Source organism: Heliangelus exortis, chromosome 2 (genome assembly GCF_036169615.1).
Source record: "Heliangelus exortis chromosome 2, bHelExo1.hap1, whole genome shotgun sequence".
NCBI lineage: Eukaryota > Metazoa > Chordata > Aves > Apodiformes > Trochilidae > Heliangelus > Heliangelus exortis.
Genome location: NC_092423.1, coordinates 62,613,406 through 62,640,237, shown reverse-complemented (window position 1 = coordinate 62,640,237; position 26,832 = coordinate 62,613,406). Strand labels below are relative to the sequence as shown.

At 39.9% G+C, this 26,832-nt stretch overlaps 1 long non-coding RNA gene across 3 annotated transcripts; it reads right to left on the bottom strand.

Moving 5' to 3' along the window:
- Positions 1-1,685: 1,685 nt before the first annotated feature.
- LOC139792683 (uncharacterized) lies at positions 1,686-26,832 on the bottom strand. Of its 3 annotated transcripts, none has more exons than XR_011724352.1 (5): positions 26,475-26,831; positions 25,802-25,883; positions 24,828-24,934; positions 22,925-22,995; positions 1,686-1,754 (listed from the first exon to the last, which is right to left on the bottom strand). It is a non-coding gene; the product is annotated as an uncharacterized lncRNA (long non-coding RNA). The 3 variants fall into 3 exon arrangements; XR_011724353.1 differs by lacking the exon at positions 1,686-1,754 and adding an exon at positions 7,675-7,778 and having other exon boundaries at positions 26,475-26,832; XR_011724351.1 differs by lacking the exon at positions 1,686-1,754 and having other exon boundaries at positions 22,429-22,995; positions 26,475-26,830.

The window sequence follows — 26,832 nt, the reverse complement described above, 5'->3', positions numbered from 1 at the left end:
TATCTCCATCACCTGATTAACACATGAGATCTTCTCACAATGTTTTATGATTTACGATGCCCAATTTGAGTTAAAAAATTAAAATTGCACCAAGGACAGAGACAATCTATCAACATTTTCATAGAACATAGAAACACAGGAATGACAGAATGCTGCTGCTAAAAGAAAAATAGTACCACTTAAATGTGCCTTGCAAAGACAGATGAACAAACAGCGTGTGCAAATGCCTCTTTGCTACTTAAGACACCATGATTTTTTTTTCTTAGAACCCTGTTGATAAACAGTTCAAAGTATTATGAGAGTAGTCTCTACTTCTCACAGTCAAATTGAGGATTTTTGCATATATTTCAATCAATTTTATTCCAGAATGAGAGAAAAAGGATGAAAATTGCAATATTCAGTATGGAAAGTGAATGTCTTTCCATGGTTTGTAGCCTACTCAAGACACATCTGCTGAGCTTTTGGACTAGAACACCAAGCTAAATGACATTCAGGACACCTATTTGACCAGTGGTTTATGGTGAAGAAAGATGCAGATGGATTTTATGACATAGCATAGCAGACACATAAGAAATAAGAGAATACTAGGATATAATAATATTCTAGGAATTGTTATAGGATAATTTAAAAGCGTAACTTGCCAAAGCACTATCTGACCTGGTCTTCAAGGAAAAATTATGTATTCTGTTATAAGCTGAAAACAATACATGTACAGAAAAGTCGTAAGGTTTTGTCCTTAAGAAATACAAAGGCAACACACTGGTCAAAAAAGATATAGATTGTTTTGGAAACTGAGATTTAGAGGCACATGCTCAGATGCATTATTTAGCTGGGAGCTGTGTCACAACATTGCTTAATAGTGTTTGTTTCATACTATTGCCTAATTATGCCAAATCCATGCAGAAATTAATAAGCTTTGTAGGTGAATATTTGCAATAAAAAAATCCAGTAGATAACCTTTTCTAATCCAATCAACCTCTTTATGCCCATGATCTCTTTGCTGTTTTATCAGATGCAAAAATAAATTAGAGAGCCTGCCAAGGTTTACCTTGCACAGCTGAGCCTTTGCTAGGCTGCAGGCATCAGCCTTGCAGGAAAGTGCTTGTGTTGGCCTTATCTGGGGGGGGTCAGCTCCCATAGGAACTGGATAGCAGCAACTCCAGCACTTATTAAATACATTAGTTAGCAGTTTCTAGGACTTTGCCAGACCTCTCACCCCACAAAACAAAGGACTAAGCCCATTTATAAGAAGCTGGCAAACACCACAAGCTGATATGTTCAAGGCTTCCTGGCCCCTGTGCTCCAAACAGGGGTCAGCAGAGGAGGATTTGGATGCTTGCCTTCAGAGAGAATCTCCTTAACGTTTTCAGGAATAGTTTGAGTCTCCTTCGCAACAAAACTTTACATTCAGGTCCCTATAAAAAGACCACCTCCCCAGTAGGAGGAAAGATATTCCAAAAATGGTCACTGAAGGTCTTTTAGCAGCACAGCAAGATGTCTGCAGCATAGCTCAGCTCTGCCTTACCCTGTGGCATCCAGAACATGCCTGGTTTTATCTGTTATTTTTCCACAGCTTGTCTCTTGGCTTCCTCAGCCATCGCAGCCCTGTATTTACACAGCTGCCTCTGAAGCTGTAAGTCAGCAGCAGTGATTGTTGCATAAACAAACGGAACATGTGGATCTTGCCAAATATCACTTACCCCACTTTTCCTCCTCCTTCTTAAGCAGTTTATGTTTTGGCAATAACAGACTTCCTGAAAATTAAAGAGAAAATGCTTTCTGCTGTGTTTCATGCATAATGCATATCTGTTTTGGCAGAAAAAAAAGTTTCGACTAGCTTTAAGATGAGAGAAAACACAAATAAGAGAAGTTTTAGTGCAATGCTGCAAAAGTGACTGTCACACTGAGACCAGCTCTGAGGCTGCTCTGTGTGTTACCTACCACCTGAGCCACAGAACCCCCTCTGCTCCCAGCCTTGTGTACGACCCTTTGGTTTTGTCTGGAAAAACATATCCTGCCAGCTCATGCTCATCCATGGGGTCTAACACAGCAGGGCCAAACTCTGCAGTTGCACTTTCTTTTCTCCCTTCTTCAATCATACCCCATCATGTTCAGGTTTATCAGAATGGCAAATCAGCTTTTCACACCTTAAGGAGACATTTTGAAGCATTACATTTATCAGCAGCATTTTGATAATTGATTGACTTTCAGCATGATGGACATGACTAACTTCCAACACCTACTTTTCTGATTTCTTATTTACACCAGCTGGGATGAAGGAATTTTTGCTGCTTTTTTTCCTCTGGAGGTGGAAAATAGCCCCTGCATGCTGAATAAATGCTGTGCAACAGGGGGCACCACACTGAGTATGTGAGACAGATCAGCATGAAGAGATACGTGTATTCTGAAATTAAGTTATTAAAGGTCTCTGAAACTACAGATGTTGCTATAAATAGATCAACATCCTGCATTACTGGAAATTTCAGAGGAGCCTGTTTCCTAGTACTTCATTCCTTTATTTCTCTAAATATAAATACAGATTAGGATAGATGGGGTTGTACCATGCTCAATAATAGAAAAGGCACTTGACTGAACACAAGAAAAAGCCAGATATCCATTTAGCAGCATCAAACTATAGACCCCATAGAGTAATTTAGGCGAGGAGGGACAAGCTGAGGTCAGATTGCACAGGGCCAGGTTCTCCATGGCATGCCAGGGAATGGTGTACTGCTCTGGCCATCCATGCAGGTGTGGGAACACCTTCAGGGTGAAAGATTTTTCTTTATATGTGACTGCAAGTTCTCAGCTTGTGCCCGCTGCCTCCCCTGTCACTGTGCACCTTCAAGAGAAGTCTAAGTCTTCTCTGCCTCCTTAAGTCAGGCATGGGTACACAGCAAGATTTCTCCATTGCTTTCTCTTCCTGTGGCTAAACAAAAGCCATTTTCTGGGTTAACCAATTCAGTGTTTCTAGCATAGCAGGCATTCATTCTTTCATTGCTCTGCTCCCTTCCCCAGACTCATGTTGAGTGTCAAAACAGACTACTTGCAGAAGTTGAACATGAAGAAATGGCATGTCAGGAGAAACAAGGTTCATAAGAAACTAAAACCATGTCAGTCTTGCCTCTCCTTTCAGCAAATGATTGTTGGCTTTGCCAGTTACAGTTGTGCCAACCAAGGATGAAAATAAATTAGAGCCCATTCAAACAGAACTACAGCAGCTGGAAGCAGCCTGCCTGCAATCTCACTGCTTTTATTAAAGCCTTGTTGAACCATGCAACTAGATAAGTTTTGGTCAGGGCCAGCATATGCATGGAAAGAAACTGAAAGAGCAAGTAGCAGTGCTTGCAGCTGGACAAGATGTCAGCTCTCCAGCACTTTGTCTCACATGATGAGGTACCAGAATGCCACTGTCATACCATCTGTGCAAAATACTACATAACTGGTAGGGATGTAAACATTTAGGTCTCACTCAGATCCAGCATCTTGGAGCTGCTGGGGTCTCCTAGGAGGTCAAGGTGCATCCCACAAACCTGCCCAACCATTTGGCACCCTCTGCAGCAGGAGGGGTCAATGGCTTGCTCCAGGGAAGCATTTTTGATGCTGTTTCAGAGGCATGGGTTGAGATGCTGCCCACTGCCGGCTTCAGCACTTGCCTTATGCCTCTCCTCTGTGCTTCAGACCCTGAAAGAGTAAGATGCTTCCAATGTAGGACAGTCTCAGGCCTTCACCTTTTGGGGCTACAGATGCAGAAGTGGAACACGATGGTTCAGGAGCAGCCCTGGAACCAGGGCCTTCAGCAATATCCGCATCTCCTGCAGGGTGACACAGGTCTGAGGGAGGACCGTTCACTTTCACAAGTTAGCAAAACTATTTGCAAAGTGATATTTCCACAGTCTTCCCTACGAGTCATAAAATAGCATTTTCCTTTTTCTTTCACCACAGGCTGGGCACCAGCCTGCTTGCAGGTGACTTTCAGGTAAGAGTATCCTGAGGGCCTGGACTGACAGACCAGTGCAGGAGCTGTGAGCAGCACTCAGGCTTCACAGTACACTCCTCTGTGCATGTCTGGGGATGTGCATCAAAAAAATACCTTAAAAGAAACCCTTTCATAGTAGATTATGATCCAGGAGAGAGCCAGCTTGTTCCTCAGGCCCCACTTTCAGTTTGCAATGCTGCTGTCAAGGAAAGAATCATACTGGATGGAAGCACAGGCTTCTAGATGAGTGTGGACTCAGCTGTCACATATATTGACTAGGGCAGTCACATTTCATTTCTCCTGCCAGCAATCATTCCAAGAAGGAAAACAAAGTGACATAACAGTAAGGAATCTCTAATTAAAGTCTTCCCAATTGCCCTGATGGATTAAGCACAAAGAGCTGTCACCATGCCATGAGAAGGCTGTGAGACATCAAGACAGACTTCCCTATGCCAAGGCCAGCAGGCTCAATGGTGATTGGTAAAAGTCCACTCACTCTCTGGAAAAGCGTACAAGAAAATTCATTTACATTGAATAATAATAATTTACACTAGAATATTATTCTTTGAAGAACTACAGGCTCACTTAAGCCTCAGTGAATTTTATTTCTGCCTTTGAATGCACCTGGAGCAGTAAGAAGCTGTTGTAGGCAACAGTGGTATCTTCCCAGAAGTGCTTAAACAGATTTGGGAAGACATTCCTTCACTTTTAATTTAGACCAGATGATGATAACTAAATTAGCTCTATTTTAAGGAGTACCCTCCTTATCACAACCTTAAGAGCCATTTTTTTCTGTAATCAGTTCCAAGTTTCAAATTAGAATATTTCTATATTCAATTTATGCAGGTAATTTTCCATAATTATTATTATCAGTGACACAGAGTCTAGCACATGCATTTTAAATTTCCATAAAGAGAAACCAGAAACCAAAATTTCCTAAAGCCATTTAAGACTTCTGGTATTTCCTGAACTTACTTTGACTTCTTGCTGTTAACTTAAGCCAGAAAGTCCAGTACAGTACATCCTGTGCTGCTGAAGAGTAATTATTTCATTCACACTAACCCATAAGGGGGTCAGACTTCATTAACTCTAATCTATTTTACACAGACATTAAAGCAAATTAATTTTCAAGTTTAAATAACACAGGTTTTAAATATAGACTAGCAATATCTGAGAAACCAACAGAGAGGATAGTACTGCTCTTACTGAACTCACACCCATGGGACTTTGACAGATGAAGAATCAGACCCTTTCATTTCTTCTTTAGTCAAATGGCCCAGATTCAGTGGTGTCCTCCATGACCAGCACGTGAAACCCAGACATCTGTCAGCCCTAAGTACATTGTTTACAAAATTTACAACTGTATAAAAATAGGAATTATTTCATATTTTGTTTCAATGAAGCTGTAAGCCCTTGGTATGTTTCTGCCACAATAAATATTGAAAGAGTTCTCAAAATGCTTGCTATCTCTCATTTTTAGAAAGCAGTGCAATTTCTGGAAGATTATGGTAGGAATAAACAAGCTGACCAGAAATCTGAGACAATTTTTGTCATTGTAAGGCAACCCACTTATTTAGGTGGCACTTCTGAATGTTTACACTAGAGAGCAAAAGATGGGCTTTGAAAAATATTTGCTCCTGCAAATTGGAAGAACTGTAGCTGGATGGAGGTTACTGCACAACTCAACCTGACTCATCAAATCAGCAAGTGTTAGTAGAGTATTACAGTGACACAGTTGAAGGAAAGTCTTTAACAGAGCTATAACAACACAAGAATTTTGCTGAAAAATCAACTGGGAAAACCACGAGCAGTGCTCAGTGAGGACATACAAGGAGTAAGAATGTAGTGCTGTGACAGGATTTTTTCCACAGTTGTGGCACTGGGTTCTCTTATATGAAGAAGATATTATCCTCTAAAGGCAGTGAATTTCTCTGGCAGATATTCTACAAATAAATAGTAGTAATTGGATACTATTAATCAGAAGTTTCATAGTACTATTAAGTGGATGGTTAATCAAGAAGCTCAGTGCTGCAATTCTTTGCACACTGGGATCTCAGACAAAAAAGCCTTCTACAAGGGCATGTATTGCTTGAAGTTCTATGACAGGTAAGGAAGCATTTTATTAGGTGAAGTCCAGAGTACTTATCTGAAAACTTGAAACCTAAAACCAATAGCAGGAACCACATAAATTATTAGGAAAAAAAAATACCACAAGAACAGAGGAACATATAACTTCCCAGCAAAATGAAAATATAAACAGAAAATTGCCTGCCATCCAAAACCAACTGTCCAATATGTATTGCTTCCCATGTATTTTGGTTTGGAAGTTTTATTTCAATAGATCTGGTAGAGATTGCAAGAAGTAATGTAAGCACATAGGTCAGTCGTGCTGGTTGAGACTGACCACTGATGACAGAACATGTTCTAATGTCAATACTTCCTATGGAAACACAGATGTGTGTAAAGACAGAAACATGGCCTTTTTTCATACTCATGACTGACTCAAAGCATTAAAAATATATTGCAGCTGTAGCCATGTAAACCAAATATTCATCCTGTGGAACAAAAGTATCCTTTCTGTGAAATTCTTGGTTACCAATTTAAAACAAGAATAAATTCATATCCAACATTTGCAAGATCTTGCCAATTCAGTGTTTGTGTCCTCTAAAGCAAATAAATAGGAGAAATTTCAGGTCGGGGGTAAAAGGCATGTAACTAACACTTCTTCTCTACTATATAATGCAAAAATCAGTCAGCTGTTACTACACTGCACAAATATTTCTCATTTGAAGTAAGGCTGCTTTGTAGCTCTGGGAAGACTTTTTCACAATGGTGATTTTGAAAGATATATTAAGCTATTCTAATTACAACTGGCAGGAGAGTTTGGGAAAACCTCATCCACAGAAATTGAGTGAAACTTTGGATTTCAATGATATAGCCTTTTATTCTACTCTAGCACAAGGCAAGAGAAAAGCCAGTATGAGGTTTCACTGTCCCAGCCTCAAGCTCCAGCATACACCTGCCGGGCTCTGAAAAGAGAGAGCCAGTTGCCTCTTCTGGATGCTGTTAACATAAAGAATACCTGTATGCCTTTTTCAAATTTGAGGGTAGCAGGACTATTTTGCAGTTGCAAACCCTTAGGTGAGTAGAAGCCTTCCTCTCAGTGCCAGAAGTCACCAGCTTCCATCTTTCACCTTCTCCAGAGGTCACACTTACCTTAGCACTGGGAGGAGTACACTGCTTGCCTCTCCTGCAGATGGGATTCAGGGATCTTCATGCTACCACACTTCAGAGAAGATCTGGTCTATTTTCCTTTCTTTTTCTCTGGTGCTGTTCACCTGTAACTCCTTCACTTAACAGCACAGCTACCTGGAAAACAAAGGTCCCAGGGACTTCCTTAGCCTGGCACACTTACAGTGTCTGTAACTCATTTTGGGGAAACCCTAGCACTGATTGCTGCCAGAGAAACTCTTCTTTAATACCAAGACCATTCCAGCAGAGCAAGATCACTCAACTCCCACTTCCTTACAGCTTTCTGTGTAAATTTCTCTATATAGCTCTCACCTGAGCACCAGCTAAAAGGGTGCTTGACCCCTCCCTAACTGGGGGCAGCTGTAAAAAGACCTGAGTCAAGGGGAGTTGATCATGCTTCTTAGAAGCTTCTAGACCATCTCCCCTTACCTCTTCCTTACCTGGTAGCCACAGGTGCTCTCAAGTTTCTCCAAAGGTTCCCAGGCATTCCTTGATGATCTTGGACCTCATCACCTCAAGATCAGGAAGCTTTCGGAGCTGAACCCAGAGGCTGCTGGACAAAATACTGCATCTGTTGGCTGCCTTGGTTGGCTGGGCTCTAATAATAATCAATGCATAACATCCTGAATTAAGCCTCTTTTTAAATGGCTTACTGGACAGTCAGTTAGTAAAATGACACGATTTATCTAACATAAAAAATGGTTGGGAGACATTTTTCTCAGCATGTCCATCTCAGTCTGTAGCTGCCCCTCACACCAGCCAGGCCTCGATGTTGCAGATCACAGAAGATCTGTGCTTCTCCCATTTAAACTTTTAAACTAAAGTATCACTTCAGATGAAGAAGCTGGAAGATTAAACCTTGATTCTGCCTAGGGCTTGTGGCACCAGTTATGCTACTGTTTGCTTTTTAGTACTCCTAAATTCTTAATCTTCACACTGTGTTATGACAGTAAAGTCAAAAGTGTTTCCACAGAAAAAGACATTTTCTAGTACTCCTTTCTCTTACATCCAATTCTATCATACAGGGATCTCTTCTCTGCTACCAGAAATGTAAAATCCAGGTGTCATATTGGCTCCTTTACTTCACTTAATGCAGACCTTGAAATGAAAATGACAGTCGATCCCACAGGCCTTGAACACAGCTTTACTTTTGGGAATCAGTATTATAAGTTTCATTAAAAGGCAACCTAGACCCTTAGTTAGCTCAATAATATAGCTCATTTCTGCTATTATTCTGACTCAACAAGTATGAAAGGGGCTACTTCTTATTTTATCAATATTAATAACCAACATCTGCACAAGCACAAGCAAATATGGCTTAGAGTGTGATAGTCAAATCAGATGTAAAAATGAATAGGTACTTCTGCTCAAATTCACTACTCTGTTCCACTCTATCTGGAATGAAACTCACAGAACACCACAGTTGAGGGAAGGCTTTCCCACCTCCACCGCTTAATGATGTTTCATGGATCATTATGCTGCTATTTCAGTCAATCTGGTGACCACCAGGGCATGATACAGAATTATTATTCAAACAGGAAATTCTGATCAAGCACTTGGTTTCCTGTTGACATCATTCATACGATGCAGGGGGTTTTATATGTGTGTGTTTGCATATTTTCCAGTAGAATATAAAAAATGGAACTCAATCAGTGGCTGACAGTGAATGCTAAGCCACCAGTGATGTTAAAAAGATAGTAGCTTTTGAACAGATAGCAGGGTTTCTGGAGATTGAAGGTGGGCAAGGAGATTAATAGATGCAAAGAATTGAGAAGTTAGGCAGACTGCAGCAATGCTTCTAGCTCTGGGTAAAGCTACATGACATTTGTCAGTTCATATTTTAGGGTTCTCTAGTTATTCTCCTACAACCAGCTACTACACTAAGTGTTTGTCTAATATCTTCACATCAAGATTTAATGATTGAAAAAGCACTGGGGAAAGAAGCATCAGAAGACATTAGGAGATTACATATCACACCAATTTAATGCATTAGAGGGCAAATAAATTGTGATGACTGGAACTTCAAATAGTAATATGATTGCAAAGGGACAAAACCAAGAGGCATCCAGGGAATTCTGCAATGTAGAAAACTGGCAGATTAGATCTGAAATTAATCTTAACTTGATAATATTTTTGTGGTCTGGATTGGCAGGCACAAAGACAGCTGACTATAACATATGTCATCCCAAGGGCTACCACAGGGGCTAGGGATAGAAAGCCTCTCTTCTTTGGTGAACATCAATGTTGCCAGTTACTTCCAAAGGGCTTGCACATACCAAGACCAAATTTGGCTTTATAGCTTTTCCATTCTCAAGGGCACATTTATGTTACAGGTTTTGGCCATTTCAGAGGGTTATTATGAGCTCTTTGAGTGGGGACAGTCTAAGTTCTATATCCTGCAGGCACTTAAGCGTGTCCTTGTGTTTAAGGCTATGAATAGTTACACTGGCTCCTCTGGGATTAATTGGATACTGAAAGTCAAGCACACGTCAAAGTGTCTGAATGATTGCTGCCTAGGGAATACTGAACAAAAGGCTGTAGGAAAAATTTTCCTTAATGAGACTCTATTGAAAAAAACCACAAATGTTATTATACTTTGTCTTATTATTGATCAAGAAGTATACTGACTCTAGCAGTTTGTATTTTCTACTGGAAATTTTTCATTATTTGGGTACCTGCTATTATGCATGCATACAGTGATGTTATCTACACTAATATGTTTCAGATATTTTTCTTTGACTGTCATAAGGACATAAAATTAGTTAATTCCTTCCATACTATGAATGCAGAATACTGATTGCAGAGCTATTACTAAAATGCATTCAGAGCCTACACTGCATCAACTGTGAAGGATCCACAATTGAATGCTGAATAATTAAAAAAATTTACAAAATGCAAATAAGATGACTGGCAAGATATCAGCACGATGAATTTCCAGAGAAATACAAAGGAGGTATTAGTATTTTGTTCCTCTTGTAGAAAAAAATACTTATGAGACTACTTTTTCATTCCTTTCAATTTTTTATTAAAAACCCTTTAATTACTCTGACCCATTGCATATGACAGCTGCATTGCACAATTAACACTAATTTGCAAGTGCAGCTGGGCTCCCTTGGCACTGAGACAAAGCACAAAACATTGCTTAGAGAGAAATTAAGGGTGGAGTTACATAAAAGCTTAATTTTATAGTACATATTGTAAATATGTACTATATTATAAATATACCCCTGCTACATTAGTCCAAATTTGCACCTATGCAAACTGCAGTACCCTGCTTCTGGCCTCCTATGACTCAGATCCCTACAGATGGGTTTGGGCTGGGTGTCCCTTGCATTATTATTTAGTCTTAGGAAGCTGATCCCTCCCTCTTTACTCCTTCTGAGTTCCAAACACTGCCGTGCAGAGATGTACAAGTGGACTTAAGGGAACCAAAAAGTTGATTTTCCCTTGCTGGAGGCAGGGACAGCTTTGGGAGGGAGAGCTTCTTGCAGACTCTTTGCAGAAACACCAGCACATCCTGCTGCCACTTTTGCAGGAAATACTTAGTGTAGCACAGCAAGCCAGGCCCAGACTCAGCCAAATTCTTGCTTGTAATCATGTGCTTATCCAAAGGCATTCCTTGGAGTTTAAGATTGTCTGTGATGGACTAGGCTCTTAAAAAGTCTGATGGAGCTCTTTGAATTTTTCTTCTGCTGTATGTCAATAAAATAGAAGTAACTTAGCCAGCAATTTAGTTTTGAGATGTATAATATAGCTATAACTTCTAAGTTCTAAAGTATTTAATAAGTTCCAGTGTATATCCAATTTAGCTTTGGAAAGTTCTAGTATGGCACATAGTATTGTTATTTACAAAGTATCTAAAAAACACATGCAAAAAGACACTGATGGAAGTTAGTAGGAACAGTAAAAAGTCAGGATTCAGACCTGACCTGTTGAAGATTTCTTGCAGCTCAGACACTTACTGAGATTTCCAGAGCTCAGTCCTGCTCAGGATTTGATACTGTGCCATACCTAGGTTAGCATTACCCAGATGTGTAACCTCTGTCCTTCTCTCCTCTAGCCTAGGATTCTGAGTCTCAGTTTAAGCCAATCTATATTCCTAATGTTTTTTCTTGGACACTACTGACAGCCTACAGGAATGACCTCTCTCATCCTTGCTTTTTCTCTTTTTCACCATAAGCTTTTTGTATTTGCAAATTCTCTCCTTGCCCCTTTAGCCCTCATGTCACACCCGTACCAAGCTGGTGATCCAGGCTGTTTGTGGTGGGACTGTCCTGTCCTTTCTGGAGGTGCTTGAAACATGGTGACAAAGCACCTATCACCATATTGACAAACATTCTTTGGAACCACTCTGACAGCAGAGGTAAGAGCAGGAGTCAGCCTGTTTGTACCTCAGCACTTCTGTTTCCAACCAATTTAAAAAAACCAAAAAGCCACAAGACTTTGCTGCCAGCCTGCCTGACTTCTCTCAGGGATGCATGGAGCACTGCAGGCTCCCACATTGTCAGGGTAGTTCCTCTTATATCACCTCTGCCTACTGGACTGGGGTGAAATATTATAGCACCTTTTGTACTCAAAATTATTAAGTTCTTTGTAGGATGTTTAACCCTTCACAGCATCTTATAGGCTGTAATACAGAGAGATGTGTTTGCACCCACTGACTCTGTGGCAGTGTTTGTCTGTGAGCAAGCCCTCTGACAATATCTGGCAGCATGACACCACTTCCAAGACCATTTCATTTCATAACTGACCTGGGCACTTACCAGAGCACTGTGTCCTGACATGCACACAGAACCCCAAACCCTTTACAAGAAATGAGAAGAATACAGACAGGCAGCTCCGTGGCAATATCTATGCTATGCCCACAAACTACTTGATGTTCAAGATATACTAGAATAAAACCTGCTTTGGTCATCACATCCTTCCATGCGTTTCAATTTTTAAATAAAAATGGACTTAATTGGAAATGTTGGCTCATGATAAAATCAGCTGTTCCATTGCATTAAACTCTGCCTCACAGAGAGGTAATTTCTCCATTTATTTGCCTAATAAATTATTTGTCTAATAAGAGGGAACGTTAAGATTTATCTATTAGTGCTTTGCTAAATATCTCACTCATTCTGGTTTGCACAGTGAAGCTTTGGGATGAGGGTGCTGATATTTTTTAATACCTGCCAGTCCACAGGGAAGCTGGAAAAGGTTAAAAATTTATTGCAGGCACTCTGAATACACTAATGGGTTGCAGACAGAGCTGGCATTGATCCTTCTGCAGATGAGAATAGCTATTTGCTTTCCATTGTGCAAGCAGAGCTCCTTGAAGAGAAATAAAATCTTTCTAACTTGGAACATACTGCTTGGAGCAGAGCTGGGTTTCTGTTACACAGTGACTGATTATTTCCATCCTAGCAATATCTGGGGCAAAGAAACAGTGTCTTCAAGAGTGTTAGCTCTAGGTGAGCAAGAAAAAAACTGACAGCAGGGAGATGTCAGCCAAAGCATGAGGCTTTTACTTATCTGGGCACAGGAAGAGATGGCAAAAAAGAATGCTTCTTTTTTTTTTTTTATTAGGAAAAAAAAGGTGGGGCATGTTCAACAAGGAAGTGGTTTTATGTTTATGTGAATGTAATGAACAACTCAGTATAAAAACAGGAGTGATAAGTGGGGAACAGTGTCACATCTTCCAGAGTATTTCTGGTGCTTCTTTTAGTAGATCACTTAGTAAAAAAAATAGGGTTGACTTCATTTCTGGAGTAGACAAAGGTTTTTTATGAATCTATGGCACACCTCAGCATTTATTTACAAAATATAATAAAAAAATAAATAAATGTTTATCGATAAAACTTTGTCAAGATGCTACCAGATCTCTGGCACTGTAGTATCTGTCATGGAAATAAATGGCGTAGTTCTATTTAGGTCCAAATTTGGCACTTAGAGACGTACACTCCCAGATCTTGTGAAAATTAACGGAAAGATTGCACAAAATCTGGATTTAGAGCATACCACTTTATGAAATCAGCTTCTGAAGCATTTCTGTACTGCTTTGATTTACAGAAATATGTGCTACAGTGGCACCTGAAGGCCCTGCCTGCTCCTGAGAGTCCTTTGAGTTAAGTACCACTCATGCTTGCAGCTGGAGACAGGCTCTGTGAAGTCCAATTTGTTGCCCTCTCTAGGCGGTGGGAAGAGAGCCAGAAAGTTGAAAGAGGTCCTGTGATATTCTCCACTTCCACATAAGCAGAATTAATTAAGACATAAACAGGCTTGACCTCAACTGTGTATGAATTTACATGATAACTACAGACTTCTCAGCAAATTCCTTTTGAAAGGATTTGGTTGACCAGCAGCATCATTTTATGAGAAATGGGTAGAAATACAAGATGAGACTAGTGCAGCAGAACCTACAAAGATGGCAAATAATTTAATAGAAGCTGAAGATGTGCATCAGCCAGAATCGCTCTCCCTGAGTTCCAGTCCTGAGTGTGGTGGTGCCTTCATACAACTGCTTGTTCTTCTGGGCAGCTAATAAAAGCCAGTGACTTGCTGTTAGTATATAGGTACCAGAATTTTGCTCAGAAAAGGTCAGAAAGAGCTGATCTCATAATTAGCCTTTTATGCATCAATCACAAGTCTCATTTTATGCAACTGTTTTAAGAGGAACGTGTTCACTTTCAGCTGTATACTTGACACACTATAAATGTATGCACAAGCAGCAAGGCTTTATTTTGCCTTGCAGCTGCATAAGGAAGATGAAGTCAGAGAATGTGGACGATGCATACGTGAATCCTGTAACCCAGAAACTGCAGAAAGAAAATCTGAAAGGGAGCAGTAGGATGTCTGGGCTGCCTTAGTGCTGTCTGGTTGTGGCTGTGGCCTGGAGTTACCTTCCTGACTAATCACCACTTTGCTTGCATGGGGCTTGTTTGTGAAATGTCTCCTCACGTAAAGTGGAGCTCTCTCACCTACATTTCTTCCCTGAAGAACAATACTCCTTGTGCTAAAAGGTTGCATAACTGAGCCCTTGAACACATAAAAGTGCTCTCAAATCACATGGGAAATTTAGGAATTTTTTTCTTTCTGGTACTCCTTCTTCCTACAAAAAGGCTCTCTTTCTGTATGGTTAGGTTTCTGGTTACCTTCAAACATTGTCCCAATTCTTCTCTGCCTCTCACTGATCACCATGTCCCAAAACTTTCCTCATTTGTATGAACAGATGTGGTGGTGAGGCTGGGAATTGACTTGCAGACTGCATTTTAAACCAAGAGCAGAAAAAAGCACTATAAAACCCTGGATATGAGATAGCACTGGTCTATTTAAAAGAAGATTATGGTGATTTAATTTAAACTGCTCCCTTAATCAAACTGATGTAAGCTTGCTTGGTATCTATTTAAGTTTCCTTATTATTTTGCCTCTTTTTTAATTAAATCCATTTTGAATTATGCTTTAAGGCAAACCTGTACAACTCTGCATGTATACAAGCTCTCAGATGGTGTTACCAAGGTCCCATTTGGAAATGGTACAGCTCATTAGCTTTGCTGGCTCTCAGACAGTTCAGAGGAGTTTGAATTTCCTGCCAATTCAATGGTATTACTTAGTCTGTATTTAAAAGCTCGTGTTTCCTTTTGACCCATGATGGTCAGCAAGCACAAGCACTGAAGAGCCTGGTCTTTCATCAGCGTTTGCAAGAGGAGAAGAGCTCTGAGACGCTGGTTGAGTGCAGTGCATTGCCTTTTGCTTCCTTTTACGGCTGCTTTATGGAACAGAAGGAAGACACAATGTGAGCTTTTGTACAAAAATGAGGTGACCTTTCCAAGTTACATGTGGGATCTGCTGCTGTTTCTATAGAGACCAAATGCATTAACCTGAGTCAAGTGGGAATGCCTGAGGCTCACTGAAAAGGATATCGTTTCTCAGAGAAAGCTGGAAGATTTCAGTAAAAGCATTGATTCATGTGTTTTACTTTTTAAACAAAGGGAAAGTGCATTTAAACTTCCTCAGTCGGATATCTGAGCAAAGACAAACCTTTTGTATCTGGTTTTGGCTTCCAATTTCCAACCTGCATCAGCCTTACAAAAAAACCTGTCTCACTTTACAGTCCCAAAAACTTCTTTGGCTGAATAGGATTCTACAAGATTTGGTTGTGGACTGGTGAAAGCAGTTACTTGTTCAGTCAAAGAGTCTGCAAAAATACTCTGAAATTCCACCCATGCTATTCTATGATACTATGCTGTGTACTTTGTCCATCCTGCATCCATGAACTCACAAACCAAAATCTAATCTCCACTCAAAGCAGGTCCTAACTCATTCCTTTCAGACCTACACTGATCTTTGTTTCAATATTCAGAACTACTGCACAGAATAAAATACTTTTTTCTATGTGTAAGAAAGTTTTTAAAAAAATAAAAATTCTAAAGGAATCAATTGCATTCCTTTTGCAGAACCTGACAAGAAAAGAGAAAAATGATAGATTTCTGTAGTAAATTATTAAATAAATATTTTCACTTATATAGTGCTACTTGGCCCACTTAATTTGTAGGTGAGAGGACAAGAATCAGGTCACAAGTACTGCTTGCTGTTTTCTGTCTAGATATATCCCCTCTGACCACAGAAGAAAATTCAACTTTTGCCTATAAGTGCAGTTTTTTTGGTGGGGGACAAGAGGGTAAAGCCAGGATTCTTTCCAATGCCAGTTTTCTGTTTAGTCCAACAGGTACAATTATTAAAACAAAACCTGCTCTGTGGAAAATCACCACCCAGTCCCCCACCCCAGTGATTTCCCCTCTTATATATCTGGGAGTCTGAAAACAGGCTTTTTTGTTTAATGATTTTTCTCTCTTCATCCCGTAGGTATGTGCTCATATGTACACCCTGGCTTTGGAAAGGGAGCTATGGCTGTTGGGCTGTAGTAGTTAAAGAAAATAAATAGCAGTGAACACCAGGTCATTTAAAAAAAAAAAAAAAAAAAAAAAAAGAGAACAACATATTTACACAGTGTAAAGGCTGATTTAAAGGCTAATTGGACAAATGTTGCATAGGAGATAACCATGTAACTTACAAATAAGAAAATTCTAATTTTCATCTATGAAAAAAGAAATACTGAGATTAGTTTGAACAGTGCTGAACCTTTGACTGCTTTAAAGAAGGAATTATTCAAAAAGGCAGCTAGTGCATAAACAGCTCTTCATCTTTTACCTAGCTCGGCTGGCTTTTAGATCAAACAAATCAGATCAGAGTTTGTTTTAACAAAGTCTCTTACGGATGTAAGAGTCCCAAAAGTACTTTATAAAATGGCCCTTTGAGAAATACAGCGTCGATCAGGTAGTAAGTTAGAAATGCGGAATTTAGCAGAATAAAGAGTGGTGCTGGGTTTCAGCAATGAAATACTTGGTTTTGTCACCTCAAACACAAAATTAAATGTTTCTAAATGGCTGTCATTTTCCATTCTGCTCACTGATCACATGACATGTATAAAATGCTGCCGTAAGGGCCTGAACACTCTATTGATCTTAATAGTTTGGATGGCACTGCTCATTGCTGCGTGTTAGCATTCCTGGAATGCTTAATAGTCAATTTTAGGATGTCCTCTGAGTGATCATCTAATTGCACAGGTGAAGATTGTGTTTCAAACACAACTCCCTTAAACATAACTCTCAAGTTAAACTCCTCCTTCTTGCTGACTTGCTGCATCTGGGAAAAGGAGACTGCTTCTTATACCTGGCACTCTGCTTGTAGCAGGTCACGGAGTGACAACGTGAGGAGCAGGGATAGTGCTGTCAAGGAGCAGAAAAGCTTTCTAAATTAGAGTTGTTTTCATCCAGTGCTCAATGGGTAGAGTGTTTGATAAGGGTTAAGCTTTTTATTAAAGACATTCACATGGTTTCCTGTGGGTGGCTTGTGTGCCTGCACAATACTATACCTCCAGATAAATAAAAAGAGCATTAGTTTTGAACACAATCCTGGTTTATCCAGTGCAATAGCACATGCATATGAATAGACTGAAAATATTGACACAGAGTAACGTGAAAGGTTAAGTCAATGTTTGCTCAGTGCTGCAATCCAGAAGGCATTTTTAGTGCAGCATATTCTGAGATTCCCAAGCAGGAAGTAAATAAAAAGGTCAAAGCAATTAACAGATAAGTTAGTGGAGCTCAGTGCATGCACAAACAGGCACAGCAAAGCACAGTGCTGTTTGTTCCAGGCTGCTGGTCAGCCTGAACACACTGGAAATGTCTTACTGCCTGTGGTTTTGCAGTTGTGTGTTTTCTTCCCTTGGAGAGGGCATTAAGCCCATCCTTACTTAGGATGTGTTGCAGCCAGCAAGGGCGTTGAGGTCCTTCCAGGGAGCAAGGAATACAGGGATGTACATTTATAGGAGCTGTGTTTTATTGAGAGAGAGAGACACTCCTCTTCATATTGGCAATGAAAATATTGACTTCTTTCAGAGCCAGACCGGGAGCTGAAGGAGTCATCAATCTTCTTACGGAGTATTGAGCAGAAGTATAATAGATGCTCAATCCTGTCTGTATATTTTTCATTTGCAATAGCGATGCATCACGGGATAATTTATGTTTATAGGAATTGATCTGAGAGCCAGAATCTGTAACTAAGGACAAGTAGTGTGGTTCAGGAAGGTGGGATCAACAAGGTAGGAGAGTGCCAAGTCTTTGAGTTTTGCTGGCTAGCAGCAAGCGGAGCCAACCCACCCCCAGTCCATCTTATTGCTGCCAATTACAATATCTGCACCATCTTATGCTGGTCAGCAGTGAAGCAGTTAATGTGGCTTCTGTGGGAGAGATATGAGGTTCTTGCAAGCTTATGTAAGTAAGTCAATATTACAAAGCAAACTCCATAAAGAACTTCAGGTTCTCTGGCAGAGAGCCTTCATTAAAGCAGCAAGTGAAGCAGTACGCTTATTTCCCAGGGGTCAACCATTTATACCTTAAACTTTCAAAAATGGAATTTATCCCCAGTATGCCAAGGCATTTTAAATAGTACTGCCCTTTGGGGATTATAAAATCAAAATCTCTGACATTTTCCTGAAATTTCTGTGATGAGACGGAGGGCACAGGGGTCACGTTTGCAGAGTTAGAAACAATCTGAAGGACACTAAAGTGCCCTGCAGTGCAAGAACTCTTTTTTTCAATATCTGAGCCACCTTGGCTGAGATGGCATACCTGCAAGAAGAAATCAACACTCCAGCAAACTCTTTAAGTATAGATATCTTCCAGAGAAATGGAGAATTAAGGTCTCAGAACAGAGCCTCTCAAAACTCTAAATTCAGTTCCAAGCGGCTTTCAGATGAGGTTTATTTCTATCTAAACTCTCAATCATATGTTAATGTGAATTTGGAGCCACAAATGTGGGCACTTCAAGTGACACATGGCATCTGAAAGAAATCTTGAGTGAATGAATACAGTTTAGGACTCAGTGCAAAAAAAAGGGCTAACCTGGGGCTCCTATCCCTGAGATGAGAAGATGGAAAGGGAACATCATAACTTTAAAGTAAATAAAAGACTGCTGCAAATGAACTAGGTTTTTTTCTTCATTTCCATGTTGGATAGAACAAGAAATAATGTGTTTAAGGTGTAGAAAGATTTAGGTCAGGCACTAGCAAATTAAAGTTTCTAGCAGCAACACAGTGAAGCACTGCAGTAGCTTCACATGGAAGCTCTTCTTTGATGGATATATTGCAGTCCTAGGCCAATCCATTGACTTAAATATAGCTGGCATTTTTTTGTGAGGAGGCCAGACCAGCCTGCTTCTTGAAGTCCCTTCAATACTGTTTCTTTTGTTCAGGGCCAGGAAAACTCTGCCATGGACCAGGCCAGTTGCAAGACTTCAGAGGAACTTCAGAAAAGATGCAGGAGAGACAGTGTTTACCCTGGCAGACCAGTCTGCCTCATCAAGATGCTTTACTTGTGCCACAGAGATGGAACTCAAAACCCTGCTTGTGCTTTTCATCTCCTAGTGAAAGATTTCTGTGAAGAAAAATAATATTGAAGAGGTTTGTGCACAGTTTGTCAACTACTTCCCTAGCCACATAACATGACAGCATGAGGCCCCATTTGTCTGAGAGCAGAAATTTAAAAAATTGGAAATAAATTTCCAAGTGGAGGCTCACAGAAGTAAAAGGGGATTTGCAAAATAAACACATAAAATTAATATTAATGTGTCCCTACATAAATTACTTTTCTAGAAAGCAAATGTATTCATGCTACATATTTCAGATGCCCAGGTAAAATCTTAGGAAGAAATATGCCTCAGAATACTGAAAATAATGGACAGCATGTATCAAGTTGTACTGCACTCCCTGGCAACAGCTGCATTTGAGATTTTGGGAACAGCTTGTATTCATTCATCAATGTCTTGTCCTGTTCTATTCCCACATTATTCTAACTAAAAGTATAAAAAACGTTCCTGTTTTATTTAATAGTTGATATGTAACAGATATCAGACCAGAAGGAGGGCAAATGGAGTGAAAGAGCTAAAGCAACCTCTCTTAGGTATGTGTGAGTCTATGTTACAGCTTACCTGGAGGTAAACCAACATTTTGGATAAGAAAAGCTTTCTTTTTCATAGTTCTTCAAGGACTATTTAGACTTGAGAAACTCAATGTGTTAGATATCTCATAAAGAGCTCTCTCTGTGCTTAGTCTACTGAACTGACAGGCTAAGATGAAAAGGAAAGTTAATTAGAATTAGCCTTAGTATAAATAGGGGAGATGCTGGAAACTGATCAAATTCTTGCAGGAGAAAGGAAGATGCTGTTTCATTACTTTCATTCTTCCTGAAAGAAAGGAAGAGCAAACATTTTTTGATCTTGAAATCAACTAATCCAAAGTAATTTGCACCTGACCAACTGAGAAGTATTTTTTCAACAGGCTACAATGTAGTGCAGAAATACCCAGCCTAACTTGAGTCAAACAGGGTATAAGAAAGCAGTGTAAATTAGCTGGAATACACCTCCATGCTGACATGTTTAGAACTCTTTCAGTGCTTAAGATATACTTTTTTAAGCTACCTCAAACCTTTTCACACTACACTAATACAGACTTTTTTGTTGTGCTCTTTTGCTGCAGAAAGTCCTAGGGGGGGTTGAACAGAAAAGGTGGAAAATAACTGAATTTTGTATTGTTGTGAAAAGTCTTTTTTTTCCTTTTCTACTCCCCAGAAACATGTTTTGTGTTTAAAGATCTTATATTTGTCTTTTAATTTTACGGTTTTCTAAAACTCTACCTTTTTTTCTCAACATTTTACATGTCTAAGTGAAGTATTCTTTTGAAACAAAAAGAGACTGTTTTGAAAAAAATTAATTTTAATTGGGAGGCTTGCTAAAACAGCTTGAGTTTGGTGGTAATTTGTGCATCCTTTTGATTGTTCTAATTTTTTGGTAATTAACTTTATAGTTAAAATTTTTTTGCTCAGCCCACCAGCTTTTTCAACGTATTTAGCAACAACAACAACAAAAAACCCTTGGTCCATCTGCTTAAATGCATCACAAGGCATTCTTAATGGAATTTCACTATCTTGTGGCCCTGCTAACAGCCTTCTGACCAAAAAGCATGAGAAAACGACACATCCCTGCCTTGCTCTTTTCTCACTGTGGTGTGCTCAGGTCATGTCATGAGTGACTGCACACTCACACATGCATCCACTTAAAAAATTTTCATCCTAGGAGGACATACAACAAAACGTAATCTCCTTCTGCACTACCAAGGAAGTGGTGTCCCACACCATCTAAGAAATAACCAGTTCATTCATTCTCTTTCTGAGAGGGGAAAAAAAAAAAAAATATATATATATATATATATATATATATATATAATTCAAGACCTTGTAAAGTCTTATGGCTGCTGGAGAAAGGAGCAAATTTAGATATGTCCCATGTGGCACAAGCTGACAGTACATGTTCTACCTAAAGCAGAAACAACTGTGGGATTCAGGAAAGGTGGAGGTAAGTGCCTTAGAAAATGTCTTCAAACCAGCAACCACTGAAAAGGCTATAACTAAACACCTGAAATTCTTTCTGGGGTAACAGGACTTGTATGCCATTAAATCCTATCTTGAACAGTGCTTTCCAATGTGAAGATTCTGGAGGGCAGAATAGTTTGTGTACAATAACCTAGGAGTCATTGTCATTTCATCCCCCTAAAACTATTTTGCTCCCTGTGCTTAAAGAACAATTTAGCCAAACCAAGATAGCTTTTATGTCTCAATATACATATTTGGTCTGAGTGGCATTTAATGTGCTAGAGCTGAGATACCCCTCTGAAGTTTTCTGTTGGGCAAAAATGTACATTGCCACATTTTATTGAGCAAAACAGTTTCAGAAGTGTAGGCAGGGATTTTCAGAGGTAATTAAAGGGAAAGAGCTCAATGGCAAGTACCTCTGGTCATATCACAATTACCCTGGGGACATACATAGTGCCTTGAAAAACAGTAGAGATCAACACAGCTCAAGGAGAATAAAGTAATTGATTTTTTAAAATCAACTCAAACTGCTTTCAGGGACTGTACAAGGATAGGTGGAATGCACCAAGTCTGGTTAACAGCATACCTAGATATATCCTTGCAGATATTTTGTGCTTACTGTAACAAACTGCCCCTTCTTTCTCACATTAGTTAGATTTCAAATGACTGTAAGAGACAAACCGAGGGAATATGGCTGAAATAAATCAATGAGCAACACTTGTCACTGTGGGAGGCAGACAGTGCCATGTGAGGGCAAAGGCTGCATTAAAATATTTGCCAGTTTTTCAGACAGGCAATTATCATCTCGGTCTTTTGTGGGCCTCTGATGTATAATGTCAGATTCACACACAAGCAAATTCTCTCTCACTTCTACATTTGCCATTTTAACTGCATTTCTCTAATTGAGCTCTTTTGATGGGGATTAGAAAGCTGTTTTAACATGGCAGCTATGGCAGTCCACCTGGAAGAAATGAGGTCAGCTGGGTCAGAGAAGCAGGCAGACAAATTAATCATCCTCTGAATATTAACATGAGAGTGGAGGAAAGCAGTCTATTCTAAGCAAATAAAAGCCTTTCACAAGAGTAGCTGATCAAGCCCCATACAGCTATGTTCACCCTAGCAAGTGAATGGTAAAAGGATCTGGGGGGGGGGGCAAAGGCATATGCTGTACTGCTGATGGTAGTGGGAACCAGATAGTTATGTCTTGCCAGAAATAAGTACCCGAAAGAGAAAGAAAGAGAAAGATTTTTATGAATTAATATCCCTGGAGGTGAACACCCAGTGTCTTTTTTTCCCTTCACACACACAGCAAACTCTGGAAGAAGCTTTCAGGACTCAGTTTTTAGCCAGTGACCCTCAGGCTCCCCTCTTCACACCACGACTTCAACAGCAACAGGTGAGCTCCTCAACAGCATCACTGAAGTCAGTACAAGTGCTTGATGAGTATGGTTTAAATGGAGAGTGAAGTGACAGAGCTGCCAGATCACAGCTCAGGCTTCACTGCCTGCTGGCTCAGCCATAAGATGTTGCATCTTAACACAGACCCAGTGGATTTTCTTCTTAATAGCACAGTGCTATCTTAGCCTTTGCAATGCAGACCTTCAACCGGCTAATGAGAGAGGGAAATCCAGAGAGCTGAACATATCTGATTCCACCTCTAGTGTGCTGCTTGCTCTCCAATCAGTCTTCCAAAGGAAGACAAAACAACTCTAACAGAAGTGCATTTTACCTGGAAGACTTGAAAGGCTTCCCATGAAAATCAAGTTGTATGTGTTCAATCATAGTATTGATGTTATTGTTCTGGAAAGCACAAAAGACAGAAATGTTTAGACATTAGATTGTCAGTCTTTGAAGTAAGGGCTGTATTTTGCATGTACATCTATAATGCCTAGCGTAACAAATACCTCTGCAAGTGAAATAAGCATTTAATACTGAGATCCTTCTAATATCTACTGAGATGCCTTATAATGTGTGAAAAAACACAAAACCCCCACATTTTTTTTAATATCTAAAATGTCACTATCAGGAGGAATTTGTTTCTCAACCAGTAACTCCAAGAGTGGATCCGAAAGTAGAAAATCTTGCTCTATGTAACTGCTGCCTGATGTTTAAACATTAAAAATTAGATAAAATCTTGTGCAGCTTTCCACTGCTGTAGCCTGCATACACCCACTACGCTTGCAAGCACAGAAAATCAAAACTGTTCTCCAAAGACTGTGCAATTCCCTACTTGAACAGGACTCATCTGTCTGTGTTCATGTTGAAAAATCTCTGAAAACCTGCCTGACACATATTTTCCTGCAGGCACTGAAATATCCGAGTCACTCTGAAGTTAGTGAGTGTTCGGTACCTAAATGACTTTAGAGATCTGAGTCGTAAAGTCAGGTGAATTTTTTCTACCTTCTTGAACACCGAGGTCCTCGATGCAGAAGGCTGAATACAGTCTGCAAATACTCAGTGACAACTGCTGTGAATACTGGACCTTTGGAAGGTGGCCTAAAATGAAGCTATGCTGTGCAATAATGATAAACCAAATACATTACTCATCACTGCTTCCGGGCTGCTTAATTATGTGGCAGAAGGAGGCTATTGCGTGAGTCCTTCCTACAGATCTGCCAGTATCCTTTAAGGATGAAGCTCAACTGCACATGATAGGGTGAATAATACATCTTTTGTTTTGTATGTGGGTAAGCACAATAATTGAAACTATTTAGAGGATAATTGGTGTGCTCTATTTTAAAAGGAAATAATTTGGTTTCCAAGGGGACTAACTATGAGGCCTAAAGCCTGTAGTTTATCTCAGTGTAGGAATGGGATCATTATAGAGGAAAACAGAGCACCCATCCAATTCAATTACCCCTATTGTATTATGAATGTAAAAGAGGAAATTGTATGTATCCCAAAAAGGAAAGTTTCCCACTCTTCCCCTTCCAGCCCACTTGGAACCTACCCTGGAAGCACTTGGTCTCCTGCAGACTACAGGGATGCTTTTGTGCTCAGAAAACTTGCAAGGTTTGCTCCTTGCAGATTACCCAGCTACCTTGTAAACCTTCTTCATCCTGCACAATCAAAACACTACAGTTTCTCAGCCTGTATTCATCCACCCAGTAAACCGCACATCTAGAATTCCTTGCTTCTACTTTTGCAATCATCAAAAACGTAACTGAAAAACCCCCACAGTTTAGAAGGGGCAAAACATTTGCTAATTATGCCAACTATTATAAAGTTTGGTCTCATTTGGGGAAAAAATTTACTTGGAACTTCCAAATAAAAAAATGGAAGGGTGAGGAGAGAGGAGGATCAATGTAACCTGCTCCATAATCTTTCATTTGGTATTTGAATATTGCTGTGTTGCTCTCTTTGTCTGACTGGACCAACATCCCCAGATGACCAGGAGGTTGGGCAATCTGAACAGGTGATCAGCATATGGATACTGAAAGACTACTGCAGTGGGAAATGAACTGCTGAGATTCTGCTCATCAGGGAGCTGGTGCCAAGCTCCTGGGCTGGTGTTTAATTATCTGCTGTAGCCATCAGATGTGTTACACCAGTTTCTAGCATTTTATGAGTGAGATCATCTGTTAGAAGAATACATTGTAAATCTGTATCTTTCTCCTTAGCCATATTCTTACCTTCTCCCTCCTTGTTGGCAGGTTTCTTTTCCTCTTCTTAGTAATCTGGAGTCCTCAGTAACCTCCATCCTGTTTTGGTTCTGTGCTCTGACTGTACATGCCTGTGACTAGATCACATTAATCAGACACCATTAAAAATGAATGCTTCTGAGCCTATTTTGCTATTCTGTTTCAAATACAGTCACCTATCCAGGCACGGTATGCTGGATTACAGAACTTTGATCATTGTACTGCAGACATACTCCAGCAGCCCTGTTGTGGAGTGCAATGCCCAGAAAGCATGCTCAGATGGCAGCACCAGTGTGTTTTAGGCTGATTTGTTGCATGTAGAAGTGGCAGACATTCATCATATTTGTACTGACCTAACTGAGTAAACCAAATTACTTTTAACAGAGAGTTTTGAAGGTCTGACTGTAAAAAGGGAGAAAAATATGCTCTAGTCTGTTAAGTATATTATTTAGTTATAAATTATTCAGAGATTCTAAGCACAGGCTTCACATTAGACTTTTTTTCTTCTCAAAACTTTGAGTTTGGTGCAGTCTTAATAATCTGTGCCTGGTCACTGGAAAGGAACAGACAAAGCAATTTATGTCCATAAGTCCAGAAGCTGAAAAACCTTTCTGCAAATCCTGTGCATTACTGCAGATGGGACTGATATCCTGATGACCTGCTGCCATTGGCTCTGGTAGATGACCAAAATGAGCATTGAGAGGTCCACATCTACTACTACATAGTACATGGTCATTTTAGCAAGAATTAGGCATCATGCAGCTGGGCCTTACAATACGTTTATCTGGTGCAGAGTTCTTTCATAGCAGAGTTGGCTTTAGGAGTATGGGGTACCAAGAGACCCTGGCCAAAACAAAGATAACAACCATGCCACTGACCCTAAGGAGAAAACCATCCCCATTGCTCTGTGCCTTCTACAGAGACTTGTAATGAGTGACCAAAAAAGAGCAAGCCCATCACAATACCTATAATGCAATGCTCGTTTTCATTAAGTACTCTCAGTGTCTCACATCCAGGGGAAATAAACTGAAATATGAATTAGATTCCCTGGATAGGAGTTTCCTATTAGAAAGGTATCCAGTGAGGTTGTAACAGATCTCAGTGGATAACAGGACTGTTTTGTTGCAGGTGAAGCATTGTTTAAGCAAAAACAAGTGTTCTTAAAGCACATAGTTCTTGACAGCACCGTTTAAAATAGGAAATATCACAATGCAGGCCAACAACAGCTCAGTAAAAGCTGCCTTTCAAAGAGCAACTAGTAAATGCCAGGGGCAAGGTTACAAAGCAGCTCGTTAGCAGCTCAAGTGTACTTCAGCCACTTCTTTCTGTCTTTTTCTCTCACAACAGGAGGCAATTTTAGACTGCAGAGCACAGATGTGTCTGGCAGACACATCCTTCTTCATGCATCTTAAATAAGTGTCTTGGAGATGGCGAGCCATTAATCTCATAAAAAAACAGGTACTCAAATAGGATTAGAAAAAAATACAACAATAAAATCACCCAAGAACTGTCACTAACTGTAATAACCAAGTGGACACCTCCTGCAGTGAAAAAAACACTGTCTGCTATTGCTATTATTACTCAGACTCCTAGAACAAAGGCCAGACAAATCCATTTATCTATGTATTTTGTACTCACCCAGCCATTTGGGACCAAATGTCAGTGTCAGATGTATTCTCTTAAATATTTTATTCAGCCACTCCACAATGCATGTTTGGGTACCCTGTCAATGGTGCAATTTTACACTCTTGTGATAATTTTTGGTTGGTGAGTGAAGTGAGCACAACTTCTTCCTCAGCTCCTCATGCTCAGGCTGTTATCCCACAGCCAGGTCCTTCCTGTCTGCAAGGCAAAAGCTGAGAAGTATTTTACTCAAAAGTGAGTTAACTAAACCCCACTGCTTCACAGGCAAGGATTTTCCTCCTGGCTCTCCAGGCCACTTAAAATGGAGTCCAGCAGAAGAAATATGAAAATGTTATGTACTACAGAGTATATA